This window comes from Pleurodeles waltl, chromosome 5 (assembly GCF_031143425.1).
Source record: "Pleurodeles waltl isolate 20211129_DDA chromosome 5, aPleWal1.hap1.20221129, whole genome shotgun sequence".
NCBI classification, from domain to species: Eukaryota; Metazoa; Chordata; class Amphibia; order Caudata; family Salamandridae; genus Pleurodeles; species Pleurodeles waltl.
In genome coordinates, this window is record NC_090444.1 from 1,141,282,288 (window position 1) to 1,141,296,887 (window position 14,600).

The 14,600-nt window shown below is 40.2% G+C and overlaps 1 protein-coding gene across 1 annotated transcript in view; it reads left to right on the forward strand.

Moving 5' to 3' along the window:
• Window positions 1–14,600, forward strand: part of LOC138296325 (G-protein coupled receptor family C group 6 member A-like) — a 302,127-nt gene that overhangs the window by 68,215 nt on the left and 219,312 nt on the right. The gene's annotated exons all lie outside the window — the stretch shown is intronic.

Below are 14,600 nucleotides of genomic sequence, written 5' to 3' on the forward strand. Positions count from 1 at the left end.
ATGAAAATGGCATTTATTGAAAGGAATAGGATACATTTTAAGAGGAATATGAACCACTTTAAAAATAATATGACACCTGGTGAAATTAATATGGGCCTCATCAAATTACTATGACATTCATTAATATGAATGTGACACTTTTTGAAATGAATATGAAACTATGTGAGGTAAATGTAGCATGCTTTAAAATGAATAAAATACATATTGAAGTGAATGCAGGACATGTTTAAATGATTATGACTCCTGTTTAAATGAATATGGCGTGCATTGCACTTATGTTGATTTGCTTTAAAATTAATTTTATATATTGAAATTAATATTGCATATTCTTGCATATTCTGAAAGGATATGGTGTTGACTAAAATGAATTAACTAAAAATAATATACCACACATTTAACTGAATGTAAAACAAGGAACTAGCCTTTACCACACATCCATTACATGTACCTATTTACAACACAGGTAAGTATTTCTACATTTGTCACACAGTCCTTTATTATGCAGGAAAGTATTTTGGTAAATGACATATTTTTTATGTGTGCATACAGGTAAAGGGAGGTAAGAAACATTTTAGGGTGTAACGGTGGGTAGAGGTAAAGGAAGATAAGTATCACCTTTCAGTTTAGCGGTGGGTACAGGTAAAGAGGGGTAAGGGTGATTCTAGGGTTTAGGAAGTGAGGAAGTGGGTAGCGCTGAAGGGAGGTAATATATATGGAAATATTAATGGGGAAAATGCATTTTGGGCCCCCCTTTTTCTCAGCCCCCTCTTGATGGATCACCCTGAAACTTTACAGACAGCAGCTGAAGTGACCTTTGTATTTTCTTGGAAAGTTTTGTGACGATTCGTCAAATGGCCCTAAAGTTATTAGCAAAACTAAAAATGCTCTTTCTATAGAAACTTGGTCTCAACTATCACTACCCAGTGGCAATATATCTATATATACACATATACACACACACACACATGCACACATATATATACATATATGTGTGCATGCACACATTTTGTAATTGTAATTGCATTTATATAGCGCTTACTACCCCTGACAATACTGTATGGTTACATGTTTCTTGTTTCAGGATTAGAGTGCTGCAAATATTATGCAAAAAAAAGAAGCAGGGAACTCTCTGCCAGAAATGCTGCCAGCCCTAACAATAATACTATCCTGATGCAATACAATATACAAGGACACAGCTTAGGAGCTATATGCCCAAAGCATGCTGCAAGATAGGGGAGGAGGCTTCTCTTCCTCTAGCTGAGGGATGGAGCTGCAGGTATCGTACTTGGAAACCAAGGAAATGTCTTAACAATGTCAGTGTAGCCAGCCCCATGGCAACGCTTAAGAATGATCCATCTGGGAGAGGGGGAATGGTCACTCACAACATTCTAAGATGTGGGCTGATCAACGCCCGTTCACCGACTAAGCACAGTCTGGAGCTAAGAAAAGTCATTCTGGAATCTAAAGTGGATTGTTTATTCCTGATGGAGACCTGGGCCAGAGCAGATTTTTACATGGACTTTGTTACAGCTTTTCCCTAGCGTTATGACGTGGAGAGATTAGATAAGCACAATAGGAGGGAAGGCGCGTGGTGATCATTTTTAAAAGTAGTTTGTGCTGTTGGATGGATCCATTAATGGATATTTCAGACACCTGAGAAGGTGGCTACATCAAGCTCAAGTAAGGGAATATGTTAGGAATGCACCCAAGAAGATATTCCTGGCACATTGAGCTCAAATTACTGAACCTTTTACTTCCGTAGATCATAGTTTAATCCTTGGAGATTTTAATTTCCATTTATAGGATAGGGAAGATAGTGGCGCTCTTGCCATCCTGGACTTTATCACTACTTTGGCTGGGCTCAAGTGGTTACCGTTAACACTCATATGGCGAGCACCGTATTGAAATGGATTTTCTCTTCACAGGAATTTGTTACTGTAGGGGAATGCAGGCAGCTGGATTGGACAGATCACAGCTTGATCCCCTTTGAAGTAAGATATAGGAGACAGAAGGACCCGCAGCACACTTTCACCACTGACAGCAGAAATTGGAACCGTATATAGAGAGAGACTTTCATTCTAGCTCTAGAGAGGCACCAGGGGAGGCCCGAGGGAAGTTCAGGGTCGTGAGTGGCAGATTTTGATTCTTGTCTCAGGGAAGCAACAGACGTAGTGGCCCCTTTGAGCGAAGTCAAGTTCAAGACTGGGGAAAAAGTTTCTGCCCCATGGAATCCCACAGAGCTAAGGCACTCCAGAGGTCACGTAGAAGACAGGAAAGAAAAGGGAAACTTGACCCTGGATTCCTAGAAAGAACAAAGCTCGGAGAACTATGTGGAATATACAAAAACACTTTTAAAATGCCTAGTCATGCTATTACTCACTGAAAATCAGAAATGCAAGTAATGTCCCCAAAGAACTATTTAAAGTAGTGAAGGCCCTAGCCGCCCATACTCCTTCTCAGGCTTTCTGCGATAGGGTTGCCAAGTTTTTTTGAGACAGGATCTTAAAGATTCACTCTGAGTTCACAAACCCCCCACCTAGTGCCTGGGGAGCAGGACATTGGTCCCAATGGTGAAGTGGTAGGGTGCCCAACCGTGGCAAAGTTTGCACCTTTAGTAACTCATAAATCAAGTTCCTCCCACCCGGGATCTACTCAGGGTACCTAAATGTCCCCTGCTCCACCAGAGTGCTGCAAATAGTTATTGAAGCCATTGTGGTGCTATTAGAGATGATGTATGCAAACGTATTGGAATTGTGGATGTTTCCTGTTACTTGGAAAGAGACAGTCATTGCGCCTATTAAAAAAACACAGCAGGAGATTCAGGGGACCTTAAAAACTTATGTCCAATTGCTCTCCTACCTATGTTGACAAAAATTCTAGAAAAACATATCAACCAAGAACTTGCCAACTTTCTGTTGGCTCATGATTGTCTGGATATTTCCCAACATGGATTCTGGAGAAATCACAGTGCGGATTCCGCCCTGATTGCTACCACAGACACCATTAGAAAACAGGTAGATCAGGGAGGTAGCAATCTTTTAATCCTGCTGAATTTGTCAGCGGCATTTGACACTATTTTGCCCCAGATATTGACACACCGCCTATATCAGGAAGGCTTGAGGAGTTTGGCTTTGTGCATTTTGGAGACATTCCTCCGAGATGGAACACTGTCAGTCAAGTGGGGAGCTTTAGCTCTGCTCCTTTCCAGCTCCCTTGTGTGGTTCACCAGGGGTCATCTTTAAGCCTGACCCTTTTTAATTTGTATGTATCCCCTCTTGCTAAAGTGGTTCGATCTTTCGACTTCCAGGTGTCCTCATATGCTGATGACACCCAAATACTTGTCTCCTTTAAAGACAATGTGCATATTATAGAGGACAGGTTTCAAACCTGCATGAGAGAAGTCAATAAGTGGATGTGCCAAAACTGAGGTTATTATTTTTGGTGCAAAAACCTCTATTTGGAACCTAAACTGATGGCCCGAGACATGTGGGACTCTACCTATATCTCTATCCGCAGCAAGGGATCTCAGGATTATTTGCGTCTCAGCTTTATCCTTTGATGCCTAGTCACTAATACTTGTTGATAACTGATTAAAATTTTAAAGAAAGTGCTGCCTTTTATTCCATGGGACCTTAGAGTAACAGTGGTTCTGGCCCGTATTATGTCCTGACTAGACTATTGTAATGCCCTATATTTAAATATTACTCAACTATCCCTGATCAAACTGCAGCATATTCAAAATGTAGCCACTCAACTGGTGCTTGGGCTATCCACATTTACATCCACTATTGAGGGTATGAGAGAGCTGCACTGGCTTCCAATTAGGAAACAACTTATTTCCAAGACACTGTGCTTGACTCACAAGGTCCTTCATTCTCAAGGGTCAGGATACTTGAGTAAATTGGTACATTCCCAGTCTCCCACTGAGATCATTCAATCTTAAAGATGGCAAGGACCTTGAGGAGCAAAACAGTAAAATGAGGAGACAGGGCCTTCTCAGTAGCAGCAGTTAAGATATGGAATTCACTCCCAGTAAAAATTAGAAGTATCTCATCGCTTCTTTTCCACAAGCAACTTAAGACTTCGTAGTTCTCATTTTAGATCCTGGAATTGCATCGGCCTCTCATACCTGCATAGTGCTTCCATACCACTGGTCTGAATGTGCTTTAGAAGAAACAAAAATACAATACAATACCTATAGGTTTGTACCAATCCATCCAAGCCAACATTGAAAGTGACAAAGTCTTTTGCTATTTTTACAGCAAAGTCTTTAAACATATGATTGGCTAGTGCCATCCATGGCGAGATAAACAATAACAAAAGCCTTTTGCCACTCCAGGCACTGTATCACAGTTTTGAATTACAAAAAATATAATTCAAGCCAACCTGGAATGAATAAAAGCAGCCCTTGAGACGTTTCACTCTTATTAGAGCTCTTTAGAGAGGTATGAGGACTGAGATTAAGGTATGAGAGTAAGTTGTGAGAGATGAGGAGTGTTGCATTGGGTTTGAGGAGCAAGAGATGAGTAGTGAAAGATGGGAAGTCGGGGATGAGTGATTAGGATTGAAGGTTGAGAAATGAAGACTGAAGAGTAAAGGGAGAGTAAAGGGAAGAGGAGTGAAGAATGAGGAGTAAGGGATGAGAGTTACAGAGTGCAACATGATGAGTGAGAGTTTAAGACACGTGTGAAAAGTGATTGAGGGACACGGGATAATGAGTGAAGAGTGAAGAATGAAGAGTAAGATAGGAAAAGTGTAGGACAAGCAGTGAGTGAAGATGTGTAAAGAATGAGGTGTGAGAATGATGACTGAGGGTTGTGGACCGAGCCGTGAAAATGTGAAGAGTGAGGGGCAAGAAATATGGCATGAGAAGGAAGGACTGAGGTGTGATGCTGAGATATGAGGAAGGAAAGATGAGAAGTGAAGGATGAAGGATGAATAATGAGAAGGGAAAAATTAGAAATGAGGGGTAATGGGCAGGAAGCAAGGAATGAAGAACAATAAAGAAAGAATGAGAATTGAGAAATGGTAGATGAAGATTGAGGGATGAGAAATCTGAAGTAAGGGATAGACAATAAGTGGGTGAAAATGAAAAGAATTTGGATTGAGAGATGAGGAATGGGAGATGAAGAGTGATCTATGAGGTGTGAGGGAAGATGATGGTGGAATAAATGATTAGAAGTGAGGAATTAGGATTGGTAAATAAGTCTGAAGGGTGATAAATGGAGAATGGGGTTAAGGAAGGAGTTTTGATGAATAAGGGATGATCAGAGAGTCAAGAGGACAAAGGAAATCGGAGGTGCAAAATAAAAGATGGGTTATGAGGAATGAGAGTGGCAGATGAGGCGTGAGGAATGACAGCTAAGGGATGAGGGCTGAAGAATGAGTGGCGAGGACTGAGGGATGATGAGTGAGCAATGCAGATGTCTTAAAATGGATTTGATACTGCACGTTGGAAGGGCCCATTGAAAGAATATCCTTTAACTCATGATATCAAAGGCATCAAAACCAATTAAATCTTGGGCCAGACATGTAGAATGGGGTAGGGATGGCCGAATAATGGGAATGTGTATACAGACTAGTTACAGGATAAGAGCTCCAAATGTAATGGTAACTAACGCATCCTTGTGGCCCCATGGCCTCATTTCAGCTGTGATGAATGCTACTGTACTTTGGAGGTTCCATCCTGATGTGTGGAAAGGATTTCTGGGACATGGGTGACACTGCTGGACTGTTGATGTATTATACGTAACTCCGCTGGAATTATGCGGCAGAGGAGGGCCAAATTGTGTGGCAGGGTTGACTAAATTATGCGTCAAGAAAAGCCTAATTATGCAGCATGATACAGCATATTTTGTGACAGTGCTACTGCATTATTTTGTCATTTATACCAATGTTGCCATCCTCCAGGACCACTTCTAGCCTTCTGCAACTTCACCTCACCATAGACTCTGACAACTACACTTTCCTAGGCAACCTCAACTTTCAATTCAAAGGCCACAATGACATCAACACTACCAAATTCCTTGACAGTATGAAAAACATCAGACACACCCAACTCGTCCTCTGATCCCACACACACCGCAGGCCACACACTGGACCACCATCTTCACCTCCAACAACCGTATCAGAAACAGCCACAACACAGAACTCGCTTGGACCAACCACTCCATCGTTCACTTCAACATTACCAACTCACAGACCTCTGCCTCTAAGTCTGCCCAATGACCCCACCACAGCTCTCAAAGGACACATAGATGAACACCATCAACACTATTAACCCCAACTTCTCCAAAAAACCTAGATTAGTACGTCAGAAACTTGAACAATTGAATCACCAACTGCACCGACAAAGTTGCTCCCATCAGCAACAACGCCCACAGAAGGTCCACCAAGCAGGCTAGCTGGTACACTGAAAACCTCAGAACCACTGTACAACACTGTAAAAACTAGCAAGATATGACCAACAAGACTGTCTTCAAGGCATCCCTTAACCTCTATCACAGACAGTTGAGAGAATGGAAGAAAAAGGCCTTAGCCTCATGCATCGAATTAAGCTCCCATAGCAGCAAAGAACTCTTCAACATCACCAAAGAATTCTCCAATCCCCCAACCACAACAAACAACATTCCCCCCCTACAGGTATTCTGCGGCAACCTTGCAAACTTCTTCCACACAAGATTGCCAACATCTACAGAAACTTCAAACCAAAGCCCAAGGCCACCAACTTCATTAAGCAATACAACAACCCTGTTACTACCACAGGTAGCTATGTAACCAAATGGAGCCAGCTTGCCCCACAGGACACTGCCTCCATCAAGAACTCAGTCCTCTCAGGGGCCCCAAATGACCCATGCACTCATCACATCCTCAATTACATACTCACTACCATGTTCAACACCTCAATTTCCATGGCTAACTTCCCAGAGGAATGGAAACAGGCAGAAGTCAAAGCCCTACTAAAGAAAAAAACAGCAGACCCCAGTAAAGGCAACAACTACCGACTGATGTCCCTGCTCCTGTACACGGCCAAAGCATTAGAAAAAAACACAGACAAAAACTCTCCTCACATTTGGAAATGAACCTCCTACTTGACTCCTCCGAATCCAGATTCCACAGCAACCACAGCACCGAGACATCCTGCATCAAAGCTACCGACAACATCCAAGCCCTACTCAACCGAAGGACAGGGTGCCTAATCCTCCTAGATCTCTCAGCAACCTTTAATACCATCTCCCACCACACATTCATCTCAAGGCTGCACCCAAGGAGCTGATGACTCACCTCTTTCGTCGCCGGAAGAACGTAAAAGGTTTTTCTTGCCCTATTCACCTGTGAACCTAAAGAAATCATATGATAAGTACCCCAATGACCCTCACTCAGCCCCAACCTCTCCAACATTTATATGGCACCTCTGGCCAGCATCGTCAAAATCTACTGACTCAACATCATATCCTATGATGACAACACAACACCCATCCTCTCTCTCTCTGAAGACACCACCAACAACAAAACCAACTTCCACAACTGCATGAAAGACATTACCAACTGGATGAAGGATAACTGTCTGAAGCTCAACACAGACAAGACAGAGGTATGGGTTTCTGGAAACAAAATCTCCCCAAGGGACATATCCTGGTGGCCCGCAGAACTTGGACCTACTCCTGCCCCCACTAACCATGCTAGGAACCTAGGCATCTTTCTGAACAACAAGGTAACCATGACAACTCAAGTTAACCAGCCAGACAGGTTTCTGGATCTCCCTAGATGAACCCACATCACTCCATTCCTCAGGGAATTCCACTGGCAGCCTGTACAGAAAAGATGCCGGTTAAAACTCCTGACCCATGCATGTAAGCCCTACACAACTGCAGACCTGCTACTTGAACTACAGAAGATCAGGTAGGAAGGTCAGCAGTTGTGTAGGGCCTTGTATGCATGAGTCAGGATCTTCAACTGGCATCTTTTCTGTACAGTCCACAGCATTCATTGTGGTTTGTAGTCATCGGAGGTGAGCTGCGCTCCATGCGTTGAGAGCATTGCAGTAGTCCAGTCAGCTGAAGATGAGGGCCTGGGTGATGGTGCATCTTAGGCTTCAGGGTAGCAATTTGAATAGCTTACGTAGCATGTGGAGTATGAAGAAACAGGAGAAGGAGACTGAGTTAACCTGAGGCATCATGGTTAGCTTGCACAGAATGATGCCTAGGTTCCTGGCATGGTTAGTGGAAGTAGGAGTAGGTCAGAGTTTTGAGGGCCACCAGGATGCTTCCCAAGGAGGAGCTTTTGTTTCTTAAAATCAGTACCTCTGTCTTGTCTGTGTTGAGCTTCAGACAGTTTTCCTTCATCGAGTTGGTGACATCCGGCATGCAGTTCTGGAACTTGGTCTTGGCATTGGTAGTGTCTTTGGAGAGGGAGAGGAAGAGTAGTGTGTTGTCAGCATAGGATATGCTGTTGAATCATGGGTTTTGGCGATGCTGGCCATAGGTGTCATATAAGTGCTGAAGAGGGTGGTGCAGAGTGAGAAAGCTTGGGTTGCTCCACAGATGATTTCCTTAGGCTCAGAGGTGAAAAGGGCAGGGCAAAGTTTTTGCATTCTTCCGGTGAGGAAAGAGGAGAGTTATCTCAGAGCAGCTCCTTGGATGCCTAGGCTTTGCAGCCTTGTGATGAATGTGTGGGGGCAGACCGTGTCAAATGCTGCTGAGAGGCCTAGGAGGATCAGAGCTTTGGACCTTTCTTGGTCAGATGTCGGTAGCTGCGATGAGGGCTGTCTCAGTGTTGTTGTTGCTGGGGATTGGGTGGGGTTGAATAGGAGGTTGCATTCCAGATGTGAGGAGAGTTGTTGGTTGATGTTTTTTTCTAAAGTTTTGGGCGGGAACAGGGAATTCAGTCAGTAGTTGTTGAGTTCGCTGGGGTCTGTCGATAGTTTTTTTAGTAGGGTGTTGATATAGTTTCTTTAGTAGGTTGTTGACTTCTATGTATTTCCTTTCCTTGGAAAAGGTGTACAAGGCAATTGAGGTGTTAAACAAGGTGATGAGTACATGGTTGAAGATGTGGTGATGGCGTGGGTTGATTGGGGCCCCTGATTGGGTTGAATTCATGATAGAGGCAGTGCTCTGCAGAGCAAGATTGCTCCATTCAGTTAGTCATATGTCTGTGGTATTAGCAGGATTGTTGTGTTGCATGAAGAAGTCGGTGCCCTTGGGCTTGGGTTTGAAGTTTCTGTAAATGTTAGCAATCTTGTTGTGGAAAAAGTTTGCAAGTTTGCTATAGAGTTCCTGTGAGGGGGTAATGTTGTTTGTTGTGGCTGTGCGGTTGGAGAATTCTTTACGATGCTGAAGAGTACTTTACTGTTATTGGAGCTTGATTTGATGCGTGAGGAAGATATTTATCCAATTCAACACTGTGATACAGTGCCTTTAGTGGTATAGGGCTTTTGTAATCTTTTAGCTCAGTATAGATGAAATTAGCTAATCCTATGCTTAGAGATGTTGCTGTAAAAATGACAAGACACTTAGGCCCTGATTGAGGTCTTGGATAGAATTTATAGTTCGGCAGACGGGATATCCGTCACTGTTGTAATGGAGTGTTGCATCTGCCAAGATCTCAACCAGGCCTTTTGTCACATTCTAGCCTGGGATGAATGGAAATGCACAAATCCTATACTTAAAACCTCTGCTTGAAAAATGGACATTTGAGGTGAGCAGATTTGAGTGTCTGTGGTGTTGTAGGGTGCTCCATAGAAAGGAGCTGCTCTCCACCTCAACTTGGGAACTAATCAGAGTTCTCTTCTTCTTTTCTTGCACAATTTATGCAGCACTGTAATCCTGAAATAATAAAGTTATATGCTTATGTGTGTGTGCACACATATATATGTATATATACATACCTTTGTTTCTCAATGCACTGCTGAGAAAACAGGCACGACCACCCATGCGTCCTTTCAGTGGCAATTTATTTTCATTATTTTGTGACAGCTATTTTAACACCCAACCCGTTTCAAAGAATCAGTCTCCTTGATCACGGGTAACAATTACAAATGCAAAACTCAATTTTTAAACACACCACCCTTGTGTATAATCAACAAAAAGAACAGACTACAAACTCTTTGCTTAACTTCTAAATTCATATAACGTGGTCGGCACCTTTAAATGTCATCAATTCCCATAACATTCACTTCAACTTAATCAGCCCAAGCGGGCATCTCTTCTTATTCAAATTTGTATCAATTCTACTTTTTATCAATTCTAAGCCACCTTATTAATCAACTTATTAAGTCCAAGTGAGCACCGTAGAATACAATAATTCCTTAAAGATAAAAAGATTTGTTCACTCATCTTTGCACCCATGGGCATTCCAGTCTACACCGTTCTTACACTATTTAAAAATACAATTTTAAAATTAGAAACCTACATGTAAAGTTGAAATCCAATAATTTACATTTTAAATCCAGCATAACATTGATTACAATTTCATTCATATCAAGAGCCAACTGTCCATTCAACCTGATTTTGAATTAAACTTCACATCACATTTATTTTTTGCAATTCTTCACATTATCATACCCTACCTACATGAACTCCCAATTCTTCATCCAGAGCCTATGTGGTGCATGGTTTGATACCCTACAATTATTCTTGACTCCAGTCTACTCAGTTCAAGTGTCCAGTCATCCCCTATCTCTTTTGGAGGAATTCTCTCTAATACTCTAAATTGTAGGAGGTTAACCATGCTCTCATGACATTCTTTAAAGTGTCTTGCTATATATGAATTTATATAATATTTATTTATATATATATATATATATATATATATATATATATATATATATATATACACATATATATATGCTTATATGTATACATATATATGTGTGTGGGTGTGTTTATCTTTGAAGGGGGACCCCTCTTTTTTATTCCTTACCTTCTTTTACCTCTACCCGCTTCCTAAACCCTAAAATAACACTTACCTCCCTTTACCTGCACCCATCACTAAACTCAAAAAGTATCCTTATGTCCCTTTACCTCTACCCACCTTTAAACCCTCAAATCATCCTTACTTCACTTTACCTCTGCACACACAAAAAAATTATGTTATTTACAAAAATACTTACCTGTGTGATAAAGTACTGTGTGACAAATGTAGAAATATTTACCTGCTATCTAAATGGATGCATGTAATGGATGTGTGGTAAAGGAGTGTTCCTTGATTTATATTCTGTTAAATGTGTGGTATATTAATTTCAGTTAATTCATTTTCATACATATATCCTTTCAGCATATTTAATATTAATTTCAATATGTAATTTTAATTTAAATCAATTCAACATAAGTTCTATGCAAGCCATACTCGTGTAAACAGGGGTCATATTAATTTAAACAATGCTTGTGATCATTTAGATGTATGTTCTTTATTCCTTTCAAAGCACTCTACATTTTTTCTCTCATAGTTTCATATTCATTTGAAAAAAGTGTCATAATCATGGTAATAAATGTCATACTAATTTTGATGCCGGCCATATTAATTTCACCAGCTGTCATATTAATTTCAAAATGGTTCATATTCATCTTAACATGTGTGATATTCCTTTCAATAAATGTCATATTCATTTAAGTGGATGTTATATTCACCTTAACATCTGTTATAATAAGTTTAACATGGGTCATATTCATTTCAACATAGGTCATATTCATTTCAATATATGAAATATTTATTTTGATGTGTATCATTTTCATTTCAAATCATAACATAATCATCTTGACTAGTTTCATTTTAATTTCAGCATTTGTCATATACAGTTTAAGGAATGTTGAATTAATATCAATGGGGCTCATATTAATTTTAATGTATGCCACATTCATCCTAGCATGTGTCATATTCCTTTCAATGGATGTCTCATTCATATTAAAGCATCATATTAAATTTAACATGGATCATATCCATTGCAAAATGTATCATAATCATGTCAACGTGTATCATATTACTTTCAATGCAAGCCGTATTCACTTTGACAAATGGCATGTTCATTTGAAGGTTTACTCCTGTTCATTTTAAACATGTCAAATTAATTTCAATGAAGCTCATGTTCATTTCAACTTATGTCAAATTAATTTTATCATGTGTTATATTCCTTTCAATCAATGGTATAGTTACTTCAATGGATGTCATAGTCATATTACCACTTGTCATATTAATTTTAAGATGCAACATATCCCTTTTAACAAATGTCATAATCATTTGAACTTGTAGTATTTTAATTTCAATGCATGCCATATTCATTTTGACAAATATCATAATAATTTACCTTTGGTCATACGCATTTCAAGGCATGTCCAATTCAATTCAATGGGGCTTATATTCATTTCAACACAGGCCATATTCATTTTAAATCATCTATTTATTCACCATATCTCATATTCATTGCAATTGGGGTAATATTCATTTCAACACGGTTCATATTCATTGCAACATGTGTAATGTTCATTTCAGTGTATGTTATATTATTTTCAATGTGCATTATATTATTTTCAGAATATGATATATTAATTTCAGTCCTTCATATTCATTTCAATCTGTTATATTAATTTGAATGTCTGTCATATTCCTCTTGGCATATGTCAGTCATTTCAGGAAAATGTTCCATTCTGTTTGATGAATATTGTATTCCTTTCAGTGATTGCTTTATTGTTTACAGTGATGGCCATATTTATTTCAGTATGATTTTTACATATTTCAGTACATCTCTTATTCAGTTTGGAGTGTGTGCTATTCATAATATTCAGTAAGTAGCATGTTTACTGTGCCAGGTTTCATATTTGTTTTGGTTTAAGTCAGATTCACTCTACCAGGTATCATATTTATTTTGACACTTATTACATTCATTTTGGCGGGTGTCATATTCATTTTGCAGCACTGTATGTATTTCAGGAGATGTCCTATATGGGGAGCTCTTATTGTGACATGAGCTGCTTCCCATATATATCCCTGGTATTATTTTCCCTCTCTAAACTCTTTAGAATGAGAGCATTAACTACATAAAATGACTTTTTTTCAGACTTCTGTGAACATCAGCCCTCACCTTACCTACATATATCCTGTGGTAGCACTATTCTTCCTAAAGTATTCCTATACCCCTGTACCTCCTGTAATACATAGTATCGCTAGTGTACCTCATAACCTTGCGCCAGGGGTAACCTGAATCACCATATTTGGCAGGCAAGTTGCATTTCTTGTTTTTATTTTCAGCCTGTGCTTAATTTGTACATAAAAAAGGGCTGGTGCCCAAAGCCCTCCTCTTAAACATGTGGCTGCTGCAATTAAATGTGTGAACACGGAATACTGAGGCGGCATAATCCTGAAGCCATCTCAGGCCTCTTCAATCCATGTAAAGCCACTGCCTGCCCCTTCAGCTCACTCTTGCAGCTTTCTGCTTTCACCCTCTTTGACGCTTTTTCGTTCTTCCCTTCCTTCGTCTTTCCCATATGTGTCTTTTGCTCGCAGCAAATGCTTGAGGCAGAAGAATAAGGCTCGGCCCTCAAAAATAAGTGCCGGTGCTCTGCACCGGAAACAGCAAGCACAAATGAAGCACTGTTTTCAGCTATTAGAGCCATCTAACCGTCATATTTATTTCTAGTGAATCAATTTTCCCATTTGGATGACTTATCAAACTGGAATGTTTGGCACGTAGTAGTGAACACAAAAATTATCCTATGGATCTCACGTTATGTAATTCATTCCCTTTTTATATATGCGTAGATTGGAGCACGCCTCGGATATACAAAGTTCAATGTTAGCTATTAGTGGTAGAAGCGTTTTATCTAGACAAAGATCATGCGCCATCTGTGATGCCTGTCACCATTTACTTGATGAAATGTTTGCTGGAGTGCTCTTTTGTATTTTCTGTTGCCGTGCTGTATCCATTGTTGAGTTGGTATGCTCCAGCCAAGATGCGGTGGTCGCTAGCTTGCCAGGGGACGTCATTATCGGAGGCCTTTTTCCGATGCATGCAGCTGTATCGCACGTTCTGAGAGGAAACCAACTACTTTCAGCTGCAGTCGGTAAGCCTCCCAGTTTATTTTCTATTTACAGTTTGAAAATTCAAATCGTCCTTGTGAAATGTTTCATTATTAACATTAAAATACATTTACCTTGCAAAGATATACAGTCCAAATGTTGCGAGCTCTTGAAAATAGAACAGTTGATGCAGATTGACGCCCACATTAGCATTATATGCCCTGTGCTATGACTTAACAAATTATTCCCTGAAAAATTAAAATGTACATTGTCTGATACCTTTATTATGTGACTATGCAGTGACAACTTAAAATATCTGAAAACACTAGCATAAAAGCTGGAGGTCTGAAGCAACCTCCCGGAGTGTGAGAGTGAGTAAAAATGTTTGACAGTACTTTAGCCAAGGCTAACCCCCCTCCCCCCCCCCCCCCCAAACACCCTAATTTCAGCCAGGCACACAGCCAATGCAAGACCGAGGTGTATATTGTACATTCAATCATTGTTTCCACACACGTCATGGTAATGGGTCAGCATTCACTAAACTCTGCTTCTAATTTTCTTATTACATTGCAGTTAAGATATTAGTTGCC